This window comes from Belonocnema kinseyi, chromosome 5 (assembly GCF_010883055.1).
Source record: "Belonocnema kinseyi isolate 2016_QV_RU_SX_M_011 chromosome 5, B_treatae_v1, whole genome shotgun sequence".
Taxonomy (NCBI): domain Eukaryota; kingdom Metazoa; phylum Arthropoda; class Insecta; order Hymenoptera; family Cynipidae; genus Belonocnema; species Belonocnema kinseyi.
In genome coordinates this window covers 112,859,310-112,871,090 of record NC_046661.1, presented here as the reverse complement: position 1 = coordinate 112,871,090, position 11,781 = coordinate 112,859,310, and positions in this window count along the sequence as shown.

The window sequence follows — 11,781 nt, the reverse complement described above, 5'->3', positions numbered from 1 at the left end:
TACAACTTTTTGTCTTAAGAAAAAACGATGCGCAATCAAATTTTACATCCATATATATCTTTTGAAAATTAAAATTCGAAAATTTTTTCTAAAGCCTCCAGGAGACTTCGTTTTCGCACGAAAAATTTTATGTCCCCTTATTGCATCCGGACCCACAATTATCACCAGGTGTGTTTTATTATAGCAGGCCTTTTTTTACTGTCCGGCGTCCGCCATTTTTAAAGTGCGAGCCACGTATTCGACCTTTCGCGTGGTGTTTGCCCTGTTATGTCCCTTTAACTGACATAACTTTTTTTTAACATTGCTGAGGCATGGCCTTCAGCAATGAGAATCAGATAGAAAGGGGGGAGGGCCTGTAGAGTCAACAAATCCCATGTTCGAAAATCTTACCGAAGATGTTAAAAAGCGCGCGAACTCTCTAATGTTCCTGAAGAACAAGGATGATAATGATTTTCACCCCATAGAGTCTAAGAAGCGTAAAAGACAGAAGCAGAAAAAACAGCGAATCGGTGATAGCGACAGAATTTCAAATGCAGATTTCGAGAAATCTGGAAATTCCGTCGAGTCCGATAATCTAGCGGCCAATCTCTCATTCCCAGTCCCGGACGATAACGTGGAATTTATTAATCTATCGAATGACAGGTGACAAACCGAAATCATCCCAGAGACGCAGATTTCTCTCCCACCCTCGGGGAAATCGTTAGTGGAACTAAGCGAGCCAACATAACCCTAACTCTGACCAGGCTAAAAAAGATCTTGCTGCAGACACATGAGGTCGTCTGCTTCAGAAACACTTTTTAGGCCTAATCAACGATGTCCGTAGCAGCGGCTTTGGCAAATTGAGAGGCATGGCAAAAACCCCACAAGCAGCAAATGTGCTCTTGGAAGAAATCCCTAAGAAAATAGAAGGGCTTATTACTCTTGTCCTCTCTAGCTTTGTAACGTGCCAGGGTGTAATCCGTGGCGTATCTAATAAAATTTCGGATACAGAAATAATTGAGAATCTTGAGGTGCTTAGCCCTCTGAGAGGCAAGGCCAAGGTCATTGGAGCGCTTCGGCTTAACCGAAAAACCATAGATCCTGCCACACATGAAACTAAAATAACCCCTTTCAAATCGATTTTATTACTTTCGAAGGCACGGCCCTCCCAGAAAGGACCTCAATTTACATGGCCTCCTTTCCAGTAACCTCTACAACCCGGAACCTAAAATGTGCGTCAAATGTCTTAGATTTGGACACATTAGCATACACTATCGATCTAGTGCGCGATGCAGGCGTTGCGGATCCGCGGAGGTTCACACTGAAATTAGGCCACGCCCTAACGCGAATGGCACCTCAAAATGCGCGAACTGTGGTGGGGATCACTCACCATCCTACAAAAAATGCCCGAATTTCTATTTCAGAGAAGGTTACGAGTTTTTACTACTAAGTACAAACTACCGTTTAAAGAAGTCAAATCGATCCTCAGATCCGGTAAGGGAGCTGATTATGCTTCCTCAACCCCTACAAAAGTTAACTCGTCTCCCGTTTACAGCCCCCATTTACAGCCTCAACAACCATATTACTCACAAACTCTGGCAACCCCTAAGACTCACATCTTTGCAACAATAGTAGAATCCCTAGCCTCCTTCCAAACGGTTTTGCTCTCCACAAACAAAATAGTACAAATACATGTCCTATGAGCTCCTCATCCCCCACTTCTCTAATCCCCTCCCTATTCCCTCCTCCATACCCTGCTTCCAACCCCTTCAACTCTCCCACCCCTACTGACCCCGCTCATACCACGGAGTTAAACTCAACCAGATCACCAATCATCAGTCCAACCCTGTCTTCTCTGATGAACTTGGTGGAACTTTTAGTCTCAGGTCACCTCAAAACAGAGGAAAGTCAAAATATTCTAAATAAAGTGTTGCACTGTGTGAACCTTCTTACTAAATCCTTACTCGCTTTTGATGGCTTAGCTTAATAGGTTGAGAATTGCCCAATGGAATTACTGGGGAGCCTTGAATAAACAAGGCGACCTATCAAATATCCGTGGCGAATTCGATATTCTACTGTTGTTTAAAACGTTTTTGAAATTAACTTCAAATTTTAAAATCAAAGATTTCAATATCATTAGAGCAGACATGCAATGTAATACCGAGGGTGGCTTGGCCATTTCCATAAGAAGGGAAATTACATTCTCTAAAGTCACTTCCATCAATAATATTAAAAATAGTCTGGAGACTCTAGCAATTTCAATTAGCACTTGCCTAGGCAAACCCTTGATCGTTTCCCTATACAGAGTACCCGCCTCTGATAATTTTAAATCATCCGAGACGTGGACTAAATTATTTAATTCAATTAAAAATCTTAACTTTAGCTCAATGTTTATTTCTGGAAACTTTAACTGCCACAACTTATTATGGGGAAGTTGGCATAACTGCAGAAATGGTTTGGAACTATGCTCTGGGAAGTGATCACTTCCCAGTGGTATCCAGTCTTGGTATCTCTATCCCAATAACTTCTTACGTTTCTCACAAATACAATCTTAAGCGAGTTGACTGGATCTCCTTCTCTAATAACCTTTCGGAATTCATTCAAGGAAAAAACGAAACTTTAAATTCCCCGGACATTGATTGTTTATCCAAGTATAAGGCTTTCGTTGAAAGTGTGGATGAAGCAGTTACTGCGGCTAGTCCTCCCTCAAGACCTCCCAAAAATTTAACTCACTCTAAAAATAAAAATAAAACATCTGTCCCTGCTCCATAGTGGGATGCGGACTGCGACGCTGCTATTGAGGAAAGGAAATTAGCATTAGCGGCCTACAGGAGGCGTAGAAATGAAGTTAACTACATTAATCTAAATAGAATAGAAGCTAAGAATAGACGCACATTAAACGCAGCTCGTAGAAATAACTTAAGGAAATTCTGTGAGACCCTAGATAGGACAACACCGATCTCAAGAGTTTGGCGAGTCGTTAAGTGTTTTAAGAACAAATACACTCAACCGGCGAATGCATCTTGTTCAGAGGATAGTGAGACGATTCAAAAACTCCAACTCGCTGGCTGAAGAAATGCTTCCACCAACGGTCTTCTTCGACTCCTTCCCTGAAAACTTTTAGAAGAACGAGTTCCTAGAGGCCCCGTTCACGAAAGCTGAACTTTCTATTGCCTTAACTTCAGTAAAAACTAAATCCGCTCCTGGCTTAGTCAAAATTGATTAATATTTTACTTCAGCTTCCTGATGAGGTGAAAACAACTCTCCTTGCAATTTAAAATAAAATTTACCTATCTGGCTCCTTCCCAGACTCTTGGAATAACTTTTTAATTTTTTTTGTTCCTATAAATCATCACCAGGAAAATTCTGTCCAATTGCTTTAGCTTCATGTTTGCTTAAATTGATGGAAAGGCTCATCTACAACAGACTCTCGTGGTACGTGGAGCATAAACATATACTTTCCCCTACTCAATTTGGTTTTAGAAAGAGAAGATCCTGTGCTAATAACCTCGCTAATTTATCATCCGAGATTTTTTCGGGTTTTGCAAATGGTGAAGTTGTGGCTGGCCTGTTTCTGAATCTGAAGGGTGCATTCCCCAGTATCATTCCCCAAATTCCAACTGAAGATCTCAAAGAACGGGGAACTTGTGGGTCCTAGACGCAGTACAGTCGGACTCGCTCAGAGTTGTACTCTAAGTCCAATTAACTATTCAATTTATACTGGAAAAATACACTGTCTAATCCCGGGAAATTGCATTATCATAGAGTTCGCTGATGATATCGCCATTCTTTGTCATTCTGCTGATCCAACAGTATGCAACAAATCCCTTCAAAAATGTCTAAACGGCCTTGCTATTTTTTTAGGACAAAGAAATCTGAAGCTCTGCCCAGAAAAAACCAAACTGGTCTTTTTCGACCGACAAAACCTAGATACATCTGACCCATCATATACCTTATCATTAAACAACATTATTATTTCCCCCTCTATCCATGTCAGATTTCTCGGAATTATTCTAGAAATTAGGTTATCATTCAAATATCATTTCCTTTATTTATGCGATAAGATAAGAAAAATCATTAACATCTTTAAAGTATTGAGAGGTACATGGTGGGGTGCAGACCCAAACATCCATAGGATGGTTTATGTCTACCTCATAAGAAGCAGTCTGGAATATGGATCTCATGTTTCTAACTTCGCGTCACAAATATTTTGATCAAATAGAAACAATTCGCAACCAAACATTAAGACTAGCGATTGGCTACAGAGGCAGCACTCCCGTTAACGTTATGTTGGCAGAATGCTGTGAGCCACCTTTTAAGAAACGATTCTCTTTCTTGGCCAAAAAATATATTATTAAAACCTTTGCAGACCTGAACCACCTGCTTCCAGATATGCTACTCTCTCTTTCATATCAGGTTATTAGAAAAAAGAAAGTTCATATCTTCAATTTGTCCTTCTGAATGCTTCTGAAAAAGTAAAAAATTTAAAACATAAAAATCGTATATCAGAAATTCATCCTATGTATGAATTTCCCTATGAAGACATGCTCTTCGCCCCTCATATAAATATAGGAATAGGCCGACTTGTTCAGAATAGCCCCTCTCCTACAAATCACTTCAAAGACCTTGTGTATAGCCAGTTCCAAGACTATTTACACTTTTACATAAACGGTTCAAAATCGATTACTGAGTCCACAGCAGATTGTGCCTTAGTGTGCCCGGAAGCAAAAGTCACGCGTTTGTGGAAATTATCTATCTTTGCTTGTATTTTTTCAATTGAAGCCATAGCAATATTATATACTCTTGATTACATAATCAGTCACCGTCTTGATAAATCAGTTATATTCACAGATTCTTTAAGTTTCCTAGAAAGTGTAGGTACCAATAGTCCTGGATCTATAAATTCCTACCTGATAATTATAATTAGAAATCGCCTGGCAGTCTTGAATAAACCTAAATGCGTGGTAAATTTAACTTGGATCCCTGGTCATGAAGGTATCCCGGGTAATGAAGCGGCAGACGTAGCAGCTAAATCAGCAGCTAAAGATGCCACTCTCCTTAATATACCCCTCCCTATTTCCGACTTTTTCTTCTCCGCTCGGAAATCTCTAGATGAAATTTGTAACAACTATTATTTAGAAATAGGTAAAAACAAAGGTGTCTTATACACCCAGCGTTTTTATAAATATAGAAATAAGCCTTGGTTCTCTTTATTTAACGGCCCAAGAGAATGGATAGTCTCGCTATGTCGCATGAGGAGTAACCATTATTCTCCAAATGCTAGCCTTGCCCGAAAAAATATTATAACTACTGGAGGTTGTCCCTGCAACCCTGAAATAGATGAAAACTTAGATCATGTTCTCTGAGCCTGTCCCAGATTTGAAACACATAGAACAGACTTATTAAGAGCTGTTTCAAAACTTCTTAAGTGCCCTCCTCCATTTGGCTCATATCAAATCTTAGTTAACCCTTCATTTAAAATCGCGTCCCATGTATTTAAATTGAAAAAAAGCAAATCTGAAAATCTAAATTACAATCTAAGCTCACTGGGTTGCCCCGTGTGGGGGATTTCGTTGAAAAACGGATCCTTTAGCGCGGAGTAATCTGCCGGGTGTACATTCGAATTCTGCCGCCTTTGCTACGTAATAGTCGGGAAACCGAGCTGACTGCACTATCTCTCCTGAGATGGTGCAGCTGGGTTCTGCCCGACGTTGTTTGCTTCAGATTCAGGGGAATTCACTCCCCTTCAACTTGGTCATGGCCGGATATACAAAGCTTTCATAAAGCAGGTATAGTGCCAACGAGGAACACGAAGATGAAGAAGAAGAAGCTGTTCACCACACACCAAACACTTTTTTGTTGTTATTTCTGGCAGGTGCTACTGTCCTTTTTATTATTTAATTTGTCGTTCTTTCAACATAGAAAAAATCAGTTATTGTGAACTATTGACGACATTGTGATATTTTGCGAGGAGCAATGCCGCCTTGCAATTGTTACGGTTTTGACTTTTCTTTAAGTTCATTATTACATTAATTACAAAATTCTTATATCAGTTTTCATTCTTAGTATTGCTATTATCGCTTTAACTTGAAATAAATTATAAATGTTCTTCAAATCGTTTTTAATGTTTACCGAGCTTCGATCTCGATAATCTAACTTTTGTTTGAGCTCCTTCGGCATTAACGAACACATTCTCATCACGTGTCTCGTGAGAAAAAAAAGTTAAAAGCAAATTTTCAGATCTGAATGAAAAATAATTTTTTATTAAACATTTTATTGTACTAAAGAACTTTTGGATCTTTGTTTGAGTGCATAGTTCCTGTGCTTTAATCTTTTTTCGTATTTTGCATACCATGACCGCAAAATGAAATAACTGGCAGACAGACAGGTGCCAGGGTAAAAACTATTTTTTTGTGACCCAGGGAGCCTCAGAACGTCGACATTTGATGGATTTTGCGAAAGTCATTTTTCACAAAAATCCGATACCTTCTCATTGGGATGAGAATGTAAAAAGATGGTAATTAAGCAGTGAGTACGTCACTTGTATGTTATACACATTGTCCGACTCCGCGCTTCGTAATCACTGCTTAGATACGTTCGGATTCGTCAAACATTGTGGGACTCAGTACGACTTCGTAGGTCTAACGCTCCGCAACGCAGTCAATGTACAGCGTTCGGAGCTCCTGATTACGCAAAAAAGATTCCAATTGGTCAATGTCAGAATTCATAAAAATCGTCCTTTAAAAGTACGTTTTTTAAACCAACATATATACTAAAAAAATGTGTAATAGAATTGCAAGAGAAGGCTTAACAAGAATTATGCTCATGGTTTTTCTAAAATCACGTGATATGCAAAATTGCAAAACTTTGCTTCAGAATCTTTTAAATACTTTTAAAAAATTTTAGGAAACGTGACGTTTAGGCGCCTACGTTTGGACGCCGCCGTTGAGGCGCCGTGTATTTACAGGCTCGGTCAACTCAATAAGGGAAAATGGCGAATTTTCAGAACTTGAGCGGGGGGGGGGAGGTAGCGAGGGGAGTCAAATTAGTTCTCCTGCCCAACGCAGATGGCGCAAATTGGTGTAAAAAGCGTCGTTGAAAGCAGTCGTTGAAACGACCTCCTGAAATTTTGGATGGTAGCGAAATAAAATACTAAACACCAAATGATTTGAATATAAGGAAAAATAAAATTATTTATTTAATTTTGTTTGATTATTAGTTTTACACTGAGTCACGCACTCACAGTCATTTCACTGAACGCTCGTTAATTCGCGAACGCGTCCGAACCTGGAGATTCTAATTTACAAAAAAAAGTCTTCAACTTTTCAAGACGAGTGAAGTGTAAAGTCGCAACACGTTACAGTTGTCATTTGTTACTGTCACGTATTCTCCGGTGCTGTCACCGTATGAGACCATAACCGCAAAACGGTTTTTCGTGTGTCGATATCACTTCAATGAAAAGGATTTCTTGAAAACGCAAACAAGTGTGGTTATAAAATATTTAAAAAACTGTATATCACAGGTCACCTCTGCTTCAGAAAATATTAAAATTTATGCGTATGCACATCCCAACTCGTCTCGTAATTATCTTTTTCTACTTAAAATAAACAATGAAAGCAAAATTAAGTAAATGAGAAACATAAAATGAGAAATTAAATGATAATTATCTTTAATTTCTTATTTTGCGTTTCTTGTTTTCTTAACTTTGTCTTTATTCATCCTTTTTTCCTAAATTATTTTGCTATTCAACACATCTGAGGAAGGAACATGTACATATATAGCAACCAACACATGCATGCTTCTGTAGAACTCCTGCCCATCGCAGATGGCGCTGAATTTCTCCATTTATTTTCTACGTAGTTGACCGAGCCTGGGTATTTAGGCGCGGGACGTTTAGGCACTAAGACGTTTAGGCGTCAAGACGTTCAAACACCAGGTCGTTTAGACGCAGAACGTTAAGGCGCCGAGCGGTATAATCACCGCCGCACAGTGGGGTATTTTGGATTTGTTCGTGCAAAAAATCTACGACTCGTCAATTTTCAACCGAATTGAATTTTTTTTTTTTAAATACTCGTGAATAAATTTACTGTCGGATAGATACGCCACTATTACGGTTTGAATCGTCAGTACTTTCATTTTCAAATTATTCCACTGAGAAACGTTTATTCTGAAGACATCAACGAAAGAGTATTTTATAGAATTTTAAATCTTTTTTTCTTACAGTTTTTATTAAAATAAATATAAAAATTGTAAAAAAAAAGATTTAAAATTCTATAAAATACTCCTTCGTTGATCTCTTCAGAATAAACGTTTCTCGGTTGAATAATTTGAAAATTAAAGTATTAACGTTATGAACATTTATTAACTATTATTTAAAACTTTTATTGCAAAAATAGAATGAGAATAGAAAGATTTGTATTTATTGGTTAAAAACATAGATAGCAATGAGCATCAAGCATTGTTTGTACGAATTACCAAATATTACTGACATCTGAATAGTCTGAAAATCGGCCGACGACTGACGACGTTGGTCGACGTTTTTTTGACGTACTGACGATTCAAACCGTAATAGTGGCGAATCTATCCGACAGTATATTTATTCACGAGTATTTAAAAAAAAATTCAATTCGGTTGAAAATTAACGAGTCGTCGATTTTTTGCACGAACAAATCCAAAATACCTCACTGTGCGCCGCTCGAGAAGAAAAAGTTTTCGACGTTGCCAATTTGCCGGTATTGAATACCCATGATATATCTATTTATTTAAATTATATTATTTACAATATACACATAAATAGCTATGAAGCTTGTCAGAGATATCTGTGTCAGCGCATCGGTAAACTTTCCACACTCGAAAAGGTTTTGCGAAAAACAGAGTTGAACTTTTTTATCAGCTTAGCTCTTTCTTCCGTCCTCTAAGCCAATGGTCGGCAAACTAATGCCGCGCGGCAGCCCTAGCTGCCACGACGGATCGAGTCAAAATCTCTTGGCAGTACCTACTGCCACCAAGAAGGCCCAATACGCCATGGGCGCTTCCATTATTAAGCAGTTCAAGCAACGGGGATTAAAATTCAAAACAAAAAATTCCCAATGTAAAAATTAGCTTTCTGAAACCTCGAAATTTAATATCTGTGAATTCTTACGAACAAATGGATTCTAAAAAACGTCTTAAAATATTAAAAATCAATGCATTATAAGATTTTTAGTTAAAAATTGAATTTTAATTATATTCTATCAAATCATTGATTTTTAACGTCTCAGCTACAAGTTTAGATGTATTTAATCGCAAAAAGGTCACAAATTTCGAACTCCAGACTTATAAATCGCTAATATAAGAATTTAAAACAAAGTTCATTTGTAACTTTTCATTCACATTGAGTATCCCGTCTAACAATGAACCTCTGCTGTAGAAAACCAACCCATCTCAGGAAAAACATAGCGTTGACGAACAAGGCGCAGCAGGCGAAAAAAATTTCTTGGGTCAAACCTGCCCTTACCTGAAAAGTGGACAAAAAGTTTGCCGACCACTGATCTAAGCCAATGCTTTGCACCTTTTGCTAAACGAGATCTGTCCGTTTTCAAAAAAAAGCTCTCCAGCCAATTGCAAAGTAGGCCGATAGGAGGACAAAAATCAATGTTTACAAGTATTTTAAAGTTAATTTTTGAAAGTATATTTCTTTTCTTCACTTTTTGAGGCATCATATTACATAAGCATAACCTTTTTCAAGTTCTTATTTTCGCCTACTCAGTACTTTTAATCTAAGTGGAAACTCATAATGTGTGTTTATAACACACAAGTTTAACATGCCTTTTTTGTATTTTGGAATAGTTTTAATGATTAAGGCTTCAATAATAGAATAATTTCAATATACCAGCTTATTTTTGAATCAAATAAATAGGCTTATGTATTAATATCATAAAGTAAACGCGGATCTTATTATCTAAAACGTAAAATTTTTAAAAAATTATCGTTTTTGAGTTCATTTATTTTAAAGATTCGACATGGTTCGACATTGGGACTATATGGATTTTATTGGCTGGTATTTATACTTCAAAATCACGCCAGAATTACGTGCGCATACGTGCAGCTATTTAACAAAATAAATTTCTATGTAAAATAATAGGTTTTTATGTTTATTTATTTCTATTTTTGTATGAAATAAGAAATCGATCAACGTCATTTGAGGTTTAAAAAAATCTGTTAAAAGATTATGTGATTAAAAATCTGAAAGTAGAAAAACATCCTGAAGAAGTAAAAGATAAGGTTTTACAAGTTGTTAAAAATATCTGCAAAGAAATTTTAATTAAATTAAATAAGGTCCAAAGGCATTAGGATAAGGTTATGACTAAAAATAAATCTTGGTTCAAGGAGAAAGTTGCATTTCCTTGTACTGAAGTTCATCTGCAAATTGAAGATTTCGTCCCTGAACGTGCTAGTACTAAGAGAGGTCAGCCATTTAAATCTTATAATGATTCTTCCACTCTTTCAAAAACACGAAAAATATCAAAATTGAACAAATTAAGTGGTTCTAAATTAGCATTAGCTGCATCTGTCAATCTTTATTTGGAGGGTGATAGGAAAGCTGAAAATTTGGTAAGAGAAGTAGCCCTTCGTTCCTCTGAGAATGTTGATGGAATTCGGCAATATATACAGACTTTTACACCTCATACTGAAGACGAGGCATTGGCAATGATTGTAACGGACAAATTGAGCAAGCATCAATATCTCGATATTAGATCTGGAGCAAAGGCAAGAGGTGTCGACTTATATTCGACATATCATAAAATAAAGAGAAGCTAAAAGCAGATGTTACCCTGAAAATATTACAGTAACACAACAAAGAGCCGAAATTTGATTGCAATCACTACTTAATCAACTAACAAAACAACTAGTCAAAGTCAGTGAACCTGTCTTGCACTCGCTACCTTCCGCATGTCTTTCGAATTTGACTTTGATCGTGAAATGGGGTTTTGATGGTACTTCGGGCTATTAAGCTTATAAACAGCGATTTCTGGAAGATTTGGATGATTAAAACCTTCTCATTACTTACCTTGTTCCCTGAGAGCTGTATACGCGAGAACGTTATTCATCTGAAAAAAGAATCGTGTGAAAAAATTATTGTCCGGGGTTCTCTAGAAGTCGTGTACCGATAAAAATTCAATTCATTAAAGAGACGACTGAAGTATGTAAATCTGACAGAGATCAGATGGAGAGTCAAATAGACGATCTTTCGCCCAGCTTCATTAAATATGATGAATTAGGTCATATTTCGATTCCTCATACTCTGCTGTTGACCATGGTAGATGGTAAAGTTTGCAGTGCCATTACAAAAACATCTTCTTCACAAAGATGTTAAGTTTGCGGGGCAACACCAACTATGATGAACAACATTGACGAAGCTGTCAGAACAAAAACTAATCCATCTACATTTCAGTTTGGCCTTTCCCCTTTACACGCCTGCATTAGGTGTTTGGAATGTTTGCTGCATATCTTCTATCGCTTGGAATTCGAAAAGTGGCAAGCTCGAAGTGCTCCTGAAAAGTCTAGTCTTAAAGAGAGGAAAAAAGTTATTCAAACAGCTTTTATGAGTAGGATGGGTCTACTGATCGATATTCCCAAGACCGGAGGTAGCGGGACAACGAACGACGGAAATGCAGCACGCAGATTTTTTAGCGATCCTAAAACTTCATCTGAGATTACTGGAATTGAGACTCCGGATTCTATAACCACGCATAAAATTTGCCTGGCCGCTTCAGGCCGCTCGAGTTGGCCCCTGATGGCTTGAAAATCAGTTTTCGAAAA